Below are 16,863 nucleotides of genomic sequence, written 5' to 3'. Positions count from 1 at the left end.
AATATTGGGAATTATCGCGTTTGCTCACTGCATTTCATCAACAGTAAGGCATTAATTGTGTTTTTTCTTGATTCCTTTGGTATCTAAAAAGTCTCAGAAGTGATCAATCTGGCTGTAAATTTTGCTTCAGAGGCGTTTTCTTTTTGTATGTAAAAACCCACTTGAGAACCAAGGGCGATGTTAAAATTTTACAGCCAGATTTATCACTTCTGAAACTTTTTAGATGGCAAAGGAATCAAGAAAAAACACAAATAATGCCTTAGTTGATGAAATGCAGTGAGCAAACGGCCAATGTTCGGCCAAGCACTCTGGTTGTTGATGTCCCTTCAGCTCTCTCTCTTCTATCTACCAAAATTTCTCCTCACTTTTGGAATTCTGAAGTAGGCTAAATGTCTCTCACGCTTATCCCGATTTCCATAATTATTTACAGCGCAAACATTGACCATTTCGGCGGGCGGGTTTTAACAGGCCCACTACGCTGGAAACAATGGTCAGTGCTTCCCTCCAGTTCATCGCTTGTACTCCACTTGGCGTAGCGTAGCAACAGTACGGGTCATGGGTCGTGACCCGACTGCCGTGCAACCTACAAATTTGTGCATTGTGCAAATCCTACTTTTTGCATCACTCCTATTTGCACGCAGGGATCTTCCCCATGCAATTTATTAAATGCATGATTTTTATTTGGAGTCTGTGCTGCTAAAGGCGATAAATGGACCAAATGTATTCCTTGTTAGTTCAGTGCAATGGTCCTATATTGGGCTGGGTGGCGGGGCCGGGCGCAGGCGCGGTGCGGTGCCGGGAGGGCGCCGGCAGACCGCATGCGCAATGGCGCCCCGGCTGTGGTGCCGGGAATGCGCAGGCGCTCTGCGACGGGTGCCGGCGGCGCGCAGGCGCGGTGAGTTCCCAGCGCGGCGGCGGAGGGAAGGCCCCGACAGATCCTCTAACTAGTGATTGTACCGGTTAAAGTGGTGAAAACAAGGTGTTAATCCCTCTAACTAGTGATTGTACCGGTTAAAGTGGTGAAAACAAGGTGTTAATCCCTCTAACTAGTGATTGTACCGGTTAAAGTGGTGAAAACAAGGTGTTAATCCCTCTAACTAGTGGTTGTACCGGTTAAAGTGGTGAAAACAAGGCTATGTTCCTCTAACTAGTTGTTTTAGGTTATAATGGTGAAAACAAGGTGTTAATCCCTCCAACGTGATGTTACTGGGTATTGGGGTGAAAAGGGCACTTTAATTCCTATAACCAGTGAGTGTACCGGTTAAAGAGTTGAGAAAGACACTATTCCATATAACTAACGATTTTACCAGTTCAAGTGATGAAAACAAGGCTATAGTCCCTCTAGCTAGTGATCTTACCAGTTAAAGTGGTAAAAACAAGGCTATAGTTTCTCTAACTAGTGATCTTTCTGGTTAAAGTGGTGAAAACAAGGCTGTCCCTCTAGTGATTTTTACCGGTTAAAGACGTGAAAACAAGGCTATAGTTCCTCTAACTGGTGATGTTACCGATTATAATGGTGAAAACAAGGTGTTAATCCCTCCAACTACTGATGTTACTGGGTATTGGGGTGAAAAGGGCACTTTAAATCCTATAACCAGTGATTGTACCGGTTAAAGAGATGAGAAAGACACTTTAGTTCCTTTAACGTGATTACCAGTGGTGTAAACAAGTCTGCTGTCCCTCTGGACTAGTGATCTTATCGGTTATAATGGAGAAAACAAGGTGTTAATCCCTCTATCTAGTGATATTACAGGCTATCGGGGTGAAAAGGGCACTAGTCATAGAACTAGTGATTTTATCAGTTAAAATTGGTGAAAACAAGGCTTTAGTCTAACTAGTGATCTTATCGGTTACAGTGGTGAAAACAAGGATGTTGTGCCACTGATAGTGATCTAACTGGTTAAAGTGGTGAAAACGAGGTGTTAGGACCTCTAAATTGTTGACAAGTTGAGTCCAGGCAACAGCCCATCAGATACCCCTCAGCTTCCTATTAAATATTTTCCTCTTCACCATAAACCCATGTCCTCTGGTCCTCGATTCCCCTACTATGGGCAAGAGACTCTGTGCGTCTACCCGATCTATTCCCCTCGTGATTTTGTACACCTCTATAAGATCGCCCCCTCATCCTCCTGCGAAACGGGGAACGGGGAACTGATTGTGGATGATCAGCCATGATCATATTGAATGGTGGTGCTGGCTCAAAGGGCCGAATGACCTACTCCTGCACCTGTTTTCTTTTCTATGAAGAGATCGAGGTGTCGTGAGGAGGGCTGGAATCAAACTAGGCGTCTGTGTGTCTCAACTAATGTAGCTGGGACATGTTGGCCGGTGTGGGCTAAAGGGCCTGTTTCCACACTGCATCACTCGATGGCACATGGATAGGACAGGTTTCGAGGGATATGGACCAAGCACAGGCAAGATGTGGACGCTTAAACATCGGCGAGACCAAACGCAGACTGGCCGATCATTTCGCTGAACACCTCTGCTCAGCCCGCCTGGACCTACCTGATCTCCCGGTGGCCAAACACTCCAACTCCCCCTCCCATTCCCACACTGACCTTTCTGTCCTGGGCCTCCTCCACTGTCAGAGTGAGGCCCCGCGCAAATTGGAGGAACGGCACCTCATATTTAGCTTGGGTAGCTTACACCCCAGCGGTATGAACATTGACTTCTCTAACTTCAAGTAGCCCTTGTTAACCCTCTCTCTCCATCCCCTCCCCTTCCCACCAGTCTGACTGTCTCAGACGACATTTTATCTCTGTGTGCTTCGTGGTCATCACCCCCCCCCCCCCCACCAAACAATGATCAATTCTACATTTTCCTTGATCTGCATCCCCTTTGTCCTGTTTTCACACCTTACACTTCCTTATCCATGTATCTGCACTCCTCTGACATCAGTCTGAAGAAGGAATTCGACCCGAAATGTCACCTATTTGTTCTCCCCAGAGATGCGGCCCGTCCCACTGAGTTACTCCAGTTTTTGTCTACACCGTGTGTAACAAACAGCCCGTTTCCTTTATCATTGTAACTTTTGCTTCTCTTTCATTCATTGTTCTATATCTCGCTACATCATCGAGTGTGGAAATAGACCTCTCGGCCCAACTAGCCCACACCGGCCAACATACCCCATCTACACCAGTACCACTTGCCTTCGCTTGGTCCAATACCCTCCAAACCCGTCCTATCCAAGTACCTGTCTAACTGTTTCTTTAACGAAGGCTTAGTCCCAGCCTCAACTACCTCCTCCGGCAGCTCGTTCCATAGACCCACCACCCTCTGTGTGAAAATGTCACCTCTCGGATTCCCTTCACCTTGAACCTATGTCCTCTGGTCCTCGATTCCCCTACTCTGGGCAAAGGATTCTGTGCAGCTACCCTATTCCTCTCATGATTTTATACACCTGTATAAAATCTCCTCCTCACCCTCCTGCACTCCAAGGAATAGAGTCCCAACCTCTCCCTGTAGCTCGGGCCCCTCGAGTCACGGCAACATCCTCGTAAATCTTCTCTGCCGCCCTTTCAAGCTTGACAATATCTTTCCTATAACATGGTGCCCAGATCTGAACACAATTTTCTAAATGCGGTCTTACCAACGACTTGTACAACTGCAACATGACCTCCCAACTTCTATACTCAATACTCTCGATTCCCTTATTCCTTACCAGTCTGAGGAAGGGTCTCAACTCGAAACTCGGAATGGCTGGGTGAGTGGGCAAATGCATGGCAGATGCAGTATAATGTGGATAAATGTGAGGTTATCCTCTTTGGTGGCAAAAACAGGAAAGTAGACTATTATCTGAATGGTGGCAGATTAGGAAAAGGGGAGATGCAACGAGACCTGGGTGTCATGGTACACCAGTCATTGAAAGTAGGCATGCAGCTGCAGCAGGTAGTGAAGAAAGCGAATGGTATGTTAGCATTCATAGCAAAAGGATTTGAGTTTTGGTGCAGGGAGGTTCTACTGCAGTTGTACAGGGTCTTGGTGAGACCACACCTGGAGTATTGCGTACAGTTTTGGTCTCCTAATCTGAGAAAAGACATTCTTGCCGTAGAGGGAGTACAGAGAAGGTTCACCAGACTGATTCCTGGGATGACAGGAATTTCATATGAAGAAAGACTGGATAGACTCAGCTTGTACTCGCTAGAATTTAGAAGATTGAGGGGGGATCTTGTAGAAACTTACAACATTCTTAAGGGGTTGGACAGGCTAGATGCAGGAAGATTGTTCCCGATGTTGGGGAAGTCCAGAACAAGAGGTCACAGTTTAATGATAAGGGGGAAATCTTTTAGGACCGAGATGAGAAAAACATTTTTCACACAGAGAGTGGTGAATCTCAGGAATTCTCTGCCACAGAAGGTAGTTGAGGCCAGTTCATTGGCTATATTTAAGAGGGAGTTAGATGTGGCCCTTGTGGCTAAAGGGATCAGGGGGTATGGAGAGAATGCATGTACAGGATACTGAGTTGGATGATCAGCCATGATCATATTGAATGGCGGTGCAGGCTCGAAGGACCGAATGGCCTACTCCTGCACCTATTGTCTATGTTTCTATGAAACATCACGCATGCCTTCTCTCCAGAGATGCTGCCTGTCCCTCTGAGTCACTCGAGCATTTTGTGTCTATCTCTGCGTGTGTGTGTTTGTGTGCGCGCGTGTGCACAGGACCCTGCGAGTGTGGGTGTGAGTGTGTGTGGAAGTGCGTGAGTGTGTGGGAGTGTGTGTGTGGGAGTGTGAGTGTGTGTGTTTGTGGGAGTGTGTTAGTGTGTGTGACGTGTTCTTCACTGTGTGTGTGAGTATGTGAGTGTGCGTGAGTGCGTGTGCGCGGGAGTGTGTGTGGGAGTGTTAGTGTGTGTGTGGGAGTGTGTGTGTTTGTGGGAGTGTGTGTGTGTGTTTTGTGTGTGTGTGTGTGTGTGTGTGTGTGTATGTGGGAGTGTGTGTGTGTGTGTGTGTGTGTGTGTGTGTGTGTGTGTGTGTGTGTGTGTGTGTGTGTGTGTGTGTGTATGTGTGTGTGTGTGTGTGTGTGTGTGTGCGGGAGTGTGTGTGTGTGTGTGTGTGTGTGTGTGTGTGTGTGTGTGTGTGTGTGTGTGTGTGTGTGTGTGTGTGTGGCAGTGTGTGTGTGTGTGTGTGTGTGTGTGTGTGTGTGTGTGTGTGTGTGTGTGTGAGTGTGTGTGTGTGTGTGTGTGTGTGTGTGTGTGTGTGTGTGTGTGTGTGTATGTGAGCCGCGACACTGCGGAGGGAGCTTCACTCAGAGCGTGCGTGCGTGCGCGTGGGAACGGCGGTGCGGAGGCTGAGCCTTGCTGCGGGAGGGAAGAACGGTGAGGAGAGAGCTGTGAACTTCTGGCCTTTTCTTCCCCGCTCTGCTTACTCCCTCACCCTGATTAACCCCCCCCCCTCTCTCCCTGGCCCCCTCCTGCACCTATTGTCTACGTTTCTATGTTTCTCTCCCAGGAGAGATTCTGCCGACAGTCATAAAAACACAAAATACATGAAACATGAGGAAGGAGAGGATAGAGAGTGGATAGAGAGAGGGGGAGAGGAAGAGGGGGGAGGGAGATTGGGGAGAGGGGAACAGAGAGAGAGAGATAAACACTTTTTCTCACAGAGAGTTGTGAGTGTGGAATTCTCCGCCTCAGGGCGGTGGAGGTAGGTTCTCTGGATGCTTTCAAGAGAGCTAGATATGGCTCTTAAAGATAGCGGAGTCAGGGGATATGGGGAGAAGGCAGGAACGGGGTACTTATAGGGGATGATCAGCCATGATCACATTGAATGGCGGTACTGGCATGAAGGGCCAAATGGCAACTCCTGCACCTGTTGACTGTTGTCTATTATCCCTCTGATCTGACCTTCTGCTCTCGCCCGACAGACTGCACCAGCGAACTGTGCCATAAATTGTGGACGCCGTACGGATGCCGCTGCTATTTCTTCTCCAGGAACATCTTGGGATGGGAAGAGAGTGGACAAGCCTGCATCTCCAACGGCTCATAGTTGCTGGTGATACGCAGTGAGGAGGAACAGGTGAGGAGAGCAGACCCCCCCCCCCCCCCCCCCCCCCCCCCACCGTCCCCATCCAAACATGCTGGAGTAACTCAGCATCTATGGAGCGAAGGAATTAGGCAACGTTTCAGGTCGAGACACTTCTTCAGACTGATGTGAGGGTGGGGGGGACGGGAAGAAGAAAGGAAGAGGCGGAGTCAGTGGGCTGACGGAGAGCTGAGAAGGGGAGGAGAAAGCAAGAAATTAGAGAAGTCAATGTTCATGCCGCTGGGGTGCAGACTGCCCAAGCGGAATATGAGGTGCTGCTCCTCCAATTTACGGTGGTCCTCACTCTGGGCATGGAGGAGGCCCAGGACAGAAAGATCGGATTGGGAATGGGATGGGGAGTTGAAGTGCTGAGCCACCGGGAGGTCAGGTTGGTTATTGCGGACCGAGCAGATGTGTTCGGCGAAACGATCGCCCAGCCTCCGCTTGGTCTCACCAATGAAGATCAGCTGACATCTAGAGCAGTGGCTGCAATAGATGAGGTTGGAGGAGATGCAGGTGAACTTCTGTCGCACCTGGAACGACTGCTTGGGTCCTTGAATGGAGTCGAGGGGGGAGGTAAAGGGACAAGTGTTGCATCTCTTGCGGTTGCAACGGAAAGTGCCCGGGGAGGGGGTAGTGCGGGAGGGAAGGGAAGAATTGACAAGGGAGCTACAGAGGGAGCGCTCTTTGCGGAAGGCCGCCATGGGGGGAGATGGGAAGCTGTGGCGAGTGGCGGGGTCACGTTGGAGGTGGCAAAACTGACGGAGGATTACTTATTGTATGTGACGGCTGGTGGGGTGAAAGGTGAGGACTAGGGGGACTCTGCCCTTGTTGCGAGTGGGGGGATGGGGAGAGAGAGCTGTGTTACGGGGTATGGAAGAGACCCTTGTGCGAGCCTCATCTATGGTGGGGGAGGGGAACCCACGTTCCCTGAAGAATGAGGACATTTCAGATACCCTGGTGTGGAACGCCTCATCCTGGGGGCAGATGTGGCGTAGACGGAGGAAATGGGAGTAGGGGGTGGAGTCCTGACAGGAAGCAGCGTGTGAAGAAGTGTAGTCCAGATAGCCATGGGAGTCAGTCCTACGCTATCATAGACCAGGATGGAAGGCAGCTGCCTTCGAGTCACACTCTTCAGCCCAACAGGCTGAGCTGTTTGCTTTAATCAGAGCATGTATTATTGGAAGAGATCTGAAAGTAAATATATAAACAGATTCTAGATATGAATTTGGGGTAGTACACTATTTTGGACACCTATAGAGGATTCATAGTCGAGGATTCCTGACCTCAGCAGGAACTCAAATATCTCACAAGCAATTGGTAACCGATATATTACAGTCTCTGCTGCTACCCAGGCAAATCTCGGTAATGAAATGTAGTGCTCACACAAAGGGCCAGACCCAGTTAGACATGGGGTATCGTTGTGCTGACCAAGCAGCAAAGGAGGTATCCTGGGAACGCAAGGTGGGAGTGCCAAAGATGATGAGGCAGATTAAAAGTTCCGGTGACAAGTCTCCCTCGGAAAAGCCAATGCCAACCATCCAGGAAATTATTCAGTTGCAGGAAGAAGCTCCTGAAGGCAATATAAGATTATGGAAACAGCTTGGATGTACAATAGATTGGATGTCAGGATTTATCGTCACTCCGGCAGGGCAGACTTGTATGCCAGATTCTCTTGCAGTTTGGGTTGTGGAGTGCATGCATTTTGCCACTCACTGTGGTGCTAGAGTGATTGGTAATGCTCTTTCGGCTACTGGGTGGCATCCAAGATTACAGACTTTAGCCCAGAAAGTGAGCTGTTGTATTATTTGTCAGAGATATAATTCTGGGAAAGAAATTATCCCCAGATTCAGCATTCCAATTCGACTTTGCTCTGAGAATGGTGCTCATTTCATTGGGCAAATTAACAAAGAATTCTGTGAACAGCTGGGCATCCAGCAGCAGTTACACTGTACTTATCGACCACAGGCTGCTGGACTTGTCAAAACAGCGAATTAGACCCTAAAAACGAAATTGGCTAAATTAAAGGCTGAGACAGGAATTAATTGGATTAAATTGCTCCCTGTAGCTTTATTTCAGATGCATGTCATGCCTTCAGGGAAATCAAGATTAAGCCCAGCTGAAATTGTATATGGACGTCCCTTAGGAACTCCGTGGAACCAAAATAACCCAAAGGTTGACAATTTCCATTATATGGCTAAAGAGATGACCAATTATGTTCTGACCTTGACCCGAGCAGTAACAGATTTACATTCCAGGGTGCGAGCAGCATACAGTGAATTACCTCCCCTGGTTTATTCTATTATGGTCAATCCTGGTGATTTTGTGATGGTGAAGAATTGGGTGAGGAAAGGTTTGGAGGCTCGGTGGGAAGGTTCTCCTGACGACGCCAAATGCTGCCAAGGTGGAAGGAAGGAATGCGTGGGTCCATCTGCATCATTGCAAAAGTATTAGTGGAAAAGTTTGAGCTGCTAAATTATTTTCTTTGAGGAATCTCTTAGTATATGAACATTACATCGAGCGTCAAGAGTAATGCAAGCTGACGTGGTGGGTCAAGAGAATCCATGCCCATGTTAACTCGGGAGGTGGAGACTCGTCAGTCAGGATTCTTCGAAGCTATGCCCATGTAAACCCGGGAAGTGACTTAGAGCTCAGACACGACGACATCGCTATCATTGTCGGATTGTATAACATGAACAGTTGTCATTTTACCCTGTTTTGATTATCACAGTATGATAAAAGGGGGGAATGCTAACATCAGAAATTTGGGCACTTGGGAAAGTGGACGATGTCTGTGTAATGATCTGTAAAAACCTGCTTGACATCATTTGCAGAGAGCTGCAGAACCATGCGACATGGATGGCTCCAGGGAGTCTGAAGCCTGGGAAGGAGTTGCACAGAGGTTTCTGTCCAGATGGCCTGCAAGTTGCTAATATGTATGGGATTCTGCAGAAGGAGCTCTGCACTGCTGTAAAGGAAAGCTTGGGATTGGTTGGGGAAAAGTTAGGTTTCAATTATGTTGCAGTGCCTTCCCACCGCTAATTGTGATTGGTCCACGAGAGTGGCCTCACCAAAGACGTTTCTTTATCTAGTGATAATGTTTCTTCACTTCATGGAAGTGTTTCCCCCTAAGTGCTATGTGTTGAAATTATGTTCTGATTAGGCTAGTGAGCTGTCATTCCATGTACTTTTCAGACTGTATTGGTTTGCTTGTAGGGGTTACCTCCCCCAAATACTTTCACGCCTTTAGTTTGGAGGGGTATAAAGGGGTGGGGAGCACATTGGGTTGTGCCGATCATCTTGGGTCTATTCTATCTGCGCGAGGCTGTATTGGGCTCGAGTAAGTGGTAACGAGGATCGGTCCCGTGGTATTGTGTACAATAAAATAGTAAGATTAAACGAGAACTTACCAGTTTGAAGTTTGATCTGTATTTTATGAGGAGGAACGTTGAGGGAATACGTGAAGAACCCGCTTCCAACGCATGCGTGCCATTCTTCAAAGCAGCGGTGTGAGGTCACAGAAACTATAATGACCTAACATAGTAAGATTATCAAAGAGATACCAGTTTTGATATGATCATAGGAGGGTGGGAGCGGAGGGCACGTATTCCCTCAACGTTCCTCCTCATAAAATACAGATCAAACTTCAAACTGGTAAGTTCTCGTTTAATCTTACTATTTTACTTCGGAGTCACGTGAGTGACTACGTGAAGATTTCAAAGCTCTGTGACCTCATGCCGTGGAACGAGTCCATGCTTCACAACTGCCTTGGGTATCGGGAGAGAGTATCATTAGCAATTTTAGACACACTTATACAAAGACTTGTGTGATATAACGAGAAAATACATTTATTAATTGAAATCATAGCCCTGTAACCCTTCGGGCAAATTATAATATTGAACGTAAAATGCTTTCCGAAAATGATGATGGCTCCAAAAAACTGGTTTATTATAAAACCTTTGGAAAGTCCTTTCGGATGACCATCCTGCTATTCTGAGGATTTGGTCCGTGGGTACCTCAGAATTTTTGCTGCGGATTTTGCTGCAGCCCTGGTGGAATGAGATTTAAAACCATTAGTGTTTATTCCTGCCATCTTTAGGACACATTTGAGCCACCTTGAGATAGTTTGGGTCGTGACCCTTTTGTGCGGTTTCTTGTAAGAAATTAACAAAGCCATTTCCTGACCTCGAATGCTCTTAGTATATTCCATGTATAATTGGATATGTCTTGCTATACACAGACGTTCGTCATATGGATATGCCATAAATTCAATCACTTGACCCGATGAACCTGGTCTGTTTGTTTTATTAACTCATGTATGACAAACACCAGTTTCTCTCGTGAGATGATCAAGGAGTCCAGGCTCAGTTTGCTTAATGACTGGACTCGTTGTGCAGTAACTAACGCCATGAGCATAACCATCTTCATGGTCAGTTTCTGCAGTGATAATGCTGTTTATGGGCTACCAGCTCCTCAGCATGTTTAAAACGACACCCACATCCCAGATTTTGGAGTACCTGGTTTTAGGGGGATTTGCATTGAATATGCCCCTCATAAGTTTTGTTACCAGGGGGTGCGTTCCCACCGTGTGCCGCTCCGTTCCTTGTGATAGGTAATTGGAGAGTGCACTTCTGGCACTATTGATGGCACTGTAGCCCAATCGTTTATCATAATGGAGGTTTGTTAAGAATTCCAATACGGCCAGAATATTCTTGGCCCTTTGGTCTAGGTTGTTGTCAAAGCAGTATATGCCCCATTTCTTGATGTGTCCGAGGTACTGCTTCCGTGTTGACAGTCTTTGTGCGGATGTGATGAGATTCATCGTCCTGTCTGACAGCCCCATGCCGTGTAGTGGGTCTTTCAGACTCTACAAATCAACAAATCCATAGTCTTATGGCATGGGTGACTGCCCCCCTCCAGTTACTGGATGAATTAATACATTCGGGCTATGTCCAATAATGGAACATGGTTCTAACACCATCCCCTGTATGACCGAATACCACGGTTGAGTAGGCCAATCGGGTACTATGAGAATCCCAGATGCCGAATATTGTTGAATTTTCCTTTGTACCCGATTGATGATGCAGAATGGGGGAAAAGCATAAAAAACGCCATTTCCCCCAATGCAGTGAGAAAGCATCTGTAGCTTCTGCCCCAGGGTCTGGTTCCCAGGACACATACCTTGGTAATTGGTGATTCAACCTGGACGCAAAAATATCAATATCTGGTCTACCATATTTTGCTGTAATTTCAGCAAATACATTTTATTTAACATCCATTCCGTGTTTTCATTAAATTTGCGTGACCTGGTGTCTGCCACTGAATTTAGCTTACCTTTATGTTGCCGATATCCAAATGTTTCTTTGGATACACCATTTTGTAATACCATAGACGAGTTGTCAATAATGATGGGGTTGGAGCAATACCTAATGCTATGTTCCCACCACTGTAGTTCAATTATAGCTTCCGTAGGCAGCTCCATAGGTCTATCAAAATGACCTTTGTTAAATTTGAGTGCTCTAATTTTTGCTCTTTGCAAATTTTGATAATGTAATGGCCCAAAATGTGTGGCCGGGAATGTAGCCACAATCTTCCCAATTATCCGGCCTACCCGTCTAATGGAGGGTCTGTTGGTGTTAAGAAGCTCGCTGCAATCCTCCTGTAGGGCTGCGGCTTTATTTATTGGTAAAGTTACTAACATATTGACCGTGTTAATGGTGAATCCTAGATAATCCATATTCGTTTCTGGTATCAATTTACACTTAACTACCGTCTGTGTTCCCCTTTGATGGGTACTGTATAGTATGCATCTTTTAAGTCAATGCTTGTCATATAGAAACCAGCTGATACTAATTCTTTAGCAGTGATAAAGGTATCCATCTTAAAATGAACATATTGAACGAATGTGTTTAGGGTTGAAAGGTCAATGATAATCCTGCAACCCCCATCTTTTTTATTTTTAATAAATATGTTTGATACAAATTTTAATTGTTCATGAGTAGTATGCTCAATCACACCTTTTGTATACAATCGTTGTAGCTCCATGTGGGCTTTAGATTGTTCGGTTTTTGTAAGGACGAAATGCCTTTCTGGTGTATGTTGTACTGGGGGGTTATTGGGATGAGTAAATTCTATCAGATAACCCTGAATACTGCTTAGAACATACGAGTCTGTAGTGATTTTACACCATTCGTCACTGTAGTATTGCAACCTCCCTCCCACCGTCGTGGGTCCCTTTTTTACAAAAGAACCACACCCACCTACCTCCATGGTTACTGGTGGTTGTATTATTTTCTTTGTTTTTTGAAAAAAGGGGGTTTTGTTTTTATTCGTGTTCGTGGTTGTACTGGAGGTTTAGGCTTCCGCATCTTCCAGGGTGGCCGTCCCTGGCCATACCCTAAAAGAAGGCTGCTGCGGGTATATTGGGTTCTGGCACTGCCACTGATATAAGCCACACTTTTCGGTCTTCCATGTGGCTGGTACCGTGATCCAAAGTAAGCCTTTGCGCTGGTTTTGATGAGCCCCAGTGTCTTGGCTTCCCCAAACAAAAGGGTTGGGGTTTTAACGGCTCTTTGTTTGCAAATTGTTGCATATTTAGGATCCAGTGCTGGCTGAATAGCCGCCCTCCGCATGCTATTCAGCTCATATTGTACATTACAGAACAGGGCTAGTGCGTTTTGGTGGCCTTTAGTTTGCTCTGTTTTGTCCAGGGTGCGGATGTAAGCTGTGATCCCTGCCGTAAGCCCCTTTAAGGCTTTCTGGATTTTGAGATCATGGTTCCTGATTTCCTTCCCCATATGCTTCCAAATGCATTGGTTGACACTGGGGATTTGTAATACATCACAGTTACCAGGTGGCAGATGTCTGGCCAGTGTCTCTGTGAATATTTGTTGTTGGAGTTGATGGCCAGACATGTAGTTAATACTGGCTGCCATCCTGGAATCCAAGTCTGCCCCTGTTTGACTTGGTTTGAAGTAATCAGCCACCATGTCCAGCAGTGTATGTTTTTCTGCAGATTCAGGATCATGGGAAGCTGTGTGATCAGGGTCTGGCCCATCAGGGTCCTGCCCACTCTCCTCCGAAGAGGTCGAGATTTCAGGGGGTCCCTCACGGGGTACCCATATGGGGCTTGTCTGCCCACTGTGGCTTGTCTGCCCACTGTGGCTAGTCTCCACATTCATGGGACTGCCACTGTGAAGGAGCTCCTCCAGCAGCTCCTTTAGAAGGTGAGCTGCACTTGCTATTTTTGGCTGCTCCCATTCCTGCAGCCTTTCAGCAGTGTGCTGCTCTTTGTATCCCAGCTGTTCCCGTCCCCGGTACTCACAGGTGCTGGTTTGCGGGCTTTCCTCGTCCCGCCGCTGGCCACACCGGTCCTGACTGTCGGTCCACGTCTGTTCCCGGTCAGCTGTTTCTCCTGGCTGCTCCGTATGCAGCCACTCATAGCGGGTTTGTTCCGTCTGCCGCACCCGTTCAGCCCTGGTCCGATATTGATACGGGCTGGTCGCCCGCTGCTGCTCCAAGTCGGGCTCTGCTAGATGGTGCGTTTTAGTTTGAACTTTGCCTCCCGGCCGGTGAGTAAGTTTCGTCGGTGCCAGAATGATTTCTGGCACAGCTGATTCCTCTACCGAGGCCTCTAGAGCCGACGGCTGCTGTCTCTGCCGTTCATCCACGTTTACAACGCGTTTCTCGGGCAGCTTTTTTGCAGACCGTTTCCTTTTCACTCTGTCCATTTTTCTGTGAATAAAAATGCAGAGTCCTTACCTGCCTTTTGCTGGTCCTTTTTTCCTTCTCCCGTTACTGGGGGATGACCTCCACCCTTCTGTTGACTCGTGCAATGCGTGTAGCGATATGGCACGCATGCGTTGGAAGCGGGTTCTTCACGTAGTCACTCACGTGACTCCGAAGTAAAATAGAGTTGGAATTCCAGTTCTCGCATTTGGTGTTTGTTTCAATCAGATTAGGGGGGTAAATTCATATCCGGAATTAACAGGAACGCTCAGCGATGTGGGTACGCCGGTGCTGCCACAGGCTGGACATGCAGGTGAAAGCCATGCCACACTCAGCGCACACAAAGGGTCTCTCTCTAGTGTGCATCCGCTGGTGCTCCCGCCGCCGCCGTGCGCTCTTGAAACGATTGACGCAGTGGGAGCAGCCGCTCGCCAGCGTAGGCCCGCCGGTGATGCCATAACCCCCGCGAGCTGTCAAACACCTCACTGCAGTACGGGCGGTTGTACGGCTGGACACTGTTGTGCACGGGCTGGTGGGACAGGGCGTGGGAAGCCATGTCAAAGTGCTCTCCACACATCGGGCTGGGGACGGGACGGTCGCCGGCATGCAGCTGTTGGTGGGACAGCAGGCTGTTGGAGCGGGTGAATCCCTTGCCGCACTGGGCGCAGGTGAAGGGGCGCTCGCCGGTGTGGCCGCGCTGGTGCTCCAGCAGCTTGGCAGAGCGGGTGAAGCCCTTGCCGCAGTCTCTGCAGGTGTAGGGCCGCTCCCCGGTGTGCAGGCGTCTGTGCACCTTCAGGTCATTGGACGACTTGAAGCCTTTGCCGCAGTCAGAGCAGGTGAAGGGTCGCTCACTGCTGTGCACCCGCCAGTGCTCCCGCAGCCCCGACAACCAGGCAAAGGTCTTTCCACAGATGGAGCAGCCATAGATCTTCTCGCCCGTGTGCACTTGCTGGTGGGACTTCAGGTTCTTCGCTGACTTGAAGCTCTTTCTGCAGTCGGAGCAGTCGAAGGGGCGTTCTCCTGTGGGTACCCGCCGGTGGGTCTCCAGCTTGCTAGGGAGCTGCCACGCCTTGCCACACACGTCGCACTCATAACGCTTCTCCTTGTTGTGCACCGTCATGTGGTCCTCCACCGAAGCTCAGCCCCTCGAATCTCAGCCCGCACACCGAGCAGGTGGGGGGGGGGGGGCTCACCTCAATGGCCGCTCACGTCCCCGTCTCTCTGTCCACAGCAGCGGCTCCTAAGCCCTGCAGGAAGGGAAAACAGAGGGTCGTTGTTCCTGATGTTGGGAAAGTCCAGAACAAGGGGTCACAGTTTAAGTATAAAGGGGAAATCTTTCAGGACTGAGATGAGAAAAAGGTTTTTCACACAGAGAGTGGTGAATCTCTGGAATTCTCTGCCACAGAATGTAGATGAGGCCAGTTGATTGGCTACATTTAAGAGGGAGTTAGATGGGGCCCTTGTGGCTAAAGGGATCAGGGGGTATGGAGAGAAGACAGGTGCAGGATACTTAGTTGGATGATCAGCCATGATCATATTGAATGGCGGTGCAGGTTCAAAGGGCCGAATGGCCGACTCCTGCACCTATTTTCTATGTTTTCTGTGTCTAAAAAGGAGGACCAGACCTCCTTCTTCCCTCTCATTGACTGATATCTCCCGCCCGCCTCGGGCTCCGGCTCCTCGGGAAGGAAGGAGGGGGTGAGGTCAGGGTAGCGGGGCCGAGCGGCGGAGCTGGCGGCAGCGGCCATTCCCACCTGAGCTCCAGCCTCACGTGACCGGCGACTAAGTCCCGACCCTTCTTCCCCCCCCCCCCCACTGACGGGCAGAGCCAGCGGCCAATGGGAGCTCAGATTGAGGCTTGGAAGGCGCTGACCCGCTTCCGGTCACCACGTGGTGACCACGTGGCAGGCAAACATCACAGCGCAGGTCACGGAGCGGAGCTCTACACCCACTCACTCCCGGCCAAAAATAGACCACTCCTGCTAAATGCAATGGGCTGATCTACCATGACACCCAGGTCTCGTTGCATCTCACCTTTTTCTAATCGGCCACCATTCAGATAACAGTCTACTTTCCTCTTTTTGCCACCAGTGGATAACCTCACATTTATCCACATCATACTACATCTGCCATGCATTTTCCCACTTATCCACCCTATCCAAGTCACCTTGCAGCCTCCTAGCATCCTCCTCACAGCTAACACTGCCCCCCAGCGTCGTGTCATCCGCAAACTTGGAGATGTTGCATTCAATTCCCTCCTCCAAATCATTAATATATATTGTAAATAGCTGGGGTCCCAGAACTGAGCCTTGCGGTACTCCACTAGTCACTGCCTGCCATTCTGAAAAGGACCCGTTTACTCCTACTCTTTGCTTCCTGTCTGCCAGCCAGTTCTCTATCCACATCAATACTGAACCCCCGTTACCATGTGCTTTAAGTTTGAATACTAATCTCTTATGTGGGAACTTGTCGAAAGCCTTCTGAAAGTCCAGATATAACACATCCACTGGTTCCTTCTTATCCACTTTACTAGGTTCATCCTCGAAACATTCTATACGATTCGTCAGACATGATTTACCTTTCATAAATCCATGCTGACTTTGTCCAATGATTTCACCACTTTCCAAATGTGCTGCTATCCCATCTTTAATAACTGACTCTAGTAGTTTCCCCACTACCGATGTTAGACTATCTGGTCTGTAATTCCCTGTTTTCTCTCTCTAGTGTACCCCCTTTTTTTAAAAGTGGGGTTACATTAGCTACCCTCCAATCCTCAGGAACTAATCCAGAATCTAAAGTGTTTTGAAAAATTATCACTAATGCATCCACTATTTCTGGGGCTACTTCCTTAAGTACTCTGGGATGCAGCCTATCTGGCCCTGGGGATTTATAGGCCTTTAATCCATTCAATTTACCTAACATCACTTCCCGGCTAACCTGAATTTCACTCAGTTTCTCCATCTCATTTGACCCCCGGTCCCCTTCTATTTCCGGCAGATTATTAAGTGGATATGGCGGGTATGGGGTAAAAGGAGCAAATTAATAATATTAATATATCAAGGGGGGTAGTTAGCGTGTGTGTGGGGGGTTGCTAGCGTGTGTGTGGGGGGTTGCT

At 48.3% G+C, this 16,863-nt stretch overlaps 1 long non-coding RNA gene across 1 annotated transcript; it reads right to left on the bottom strand.

Annotated features, from left to right (window-relative positions):
* Positions 1 to 480: 480 nt before the first annotated feature.
* On the bottom strand, positions 481 to 16,436 carry LOC116969035. The gene is made up of 3 exons (XR_004410589.1): positions 16,424 to 16,436; positions 3,617 to 3,623; positions 481 to 583 (listed from the first exon to the last, which is right to left on the bottom strand). It is a non-coding gene; the product is annotated as an uncharacterized LOC116969035 (long non-coding RNA).
* Positions 16,437 to 16,863: the final 427 nt, after the last annotated feature.

This window comes from Amblyraja radiata (assembly GCF_010909765.2).
Source record: "Amblyraja radiata isolate CabotCenter1 chromosome 42 unlocalized genomic scaffold, sAmbRad1.1.pri SUPER_42_unloc_2, whole genome shotgun sequence".
Taxonomy (NCBI): domain Eukaryota; kingdom Metazoa; phylum Chordata; class Chondrichthyes; order Rajiformes; family Rajidae; genus Amblyraja; species Amblyraja radiata.
The sequence above is the reverse complement of the archived record's forward strand: the minus strand, read 5'-3'. Positions and strand labels throughout refer to the sequence as shown.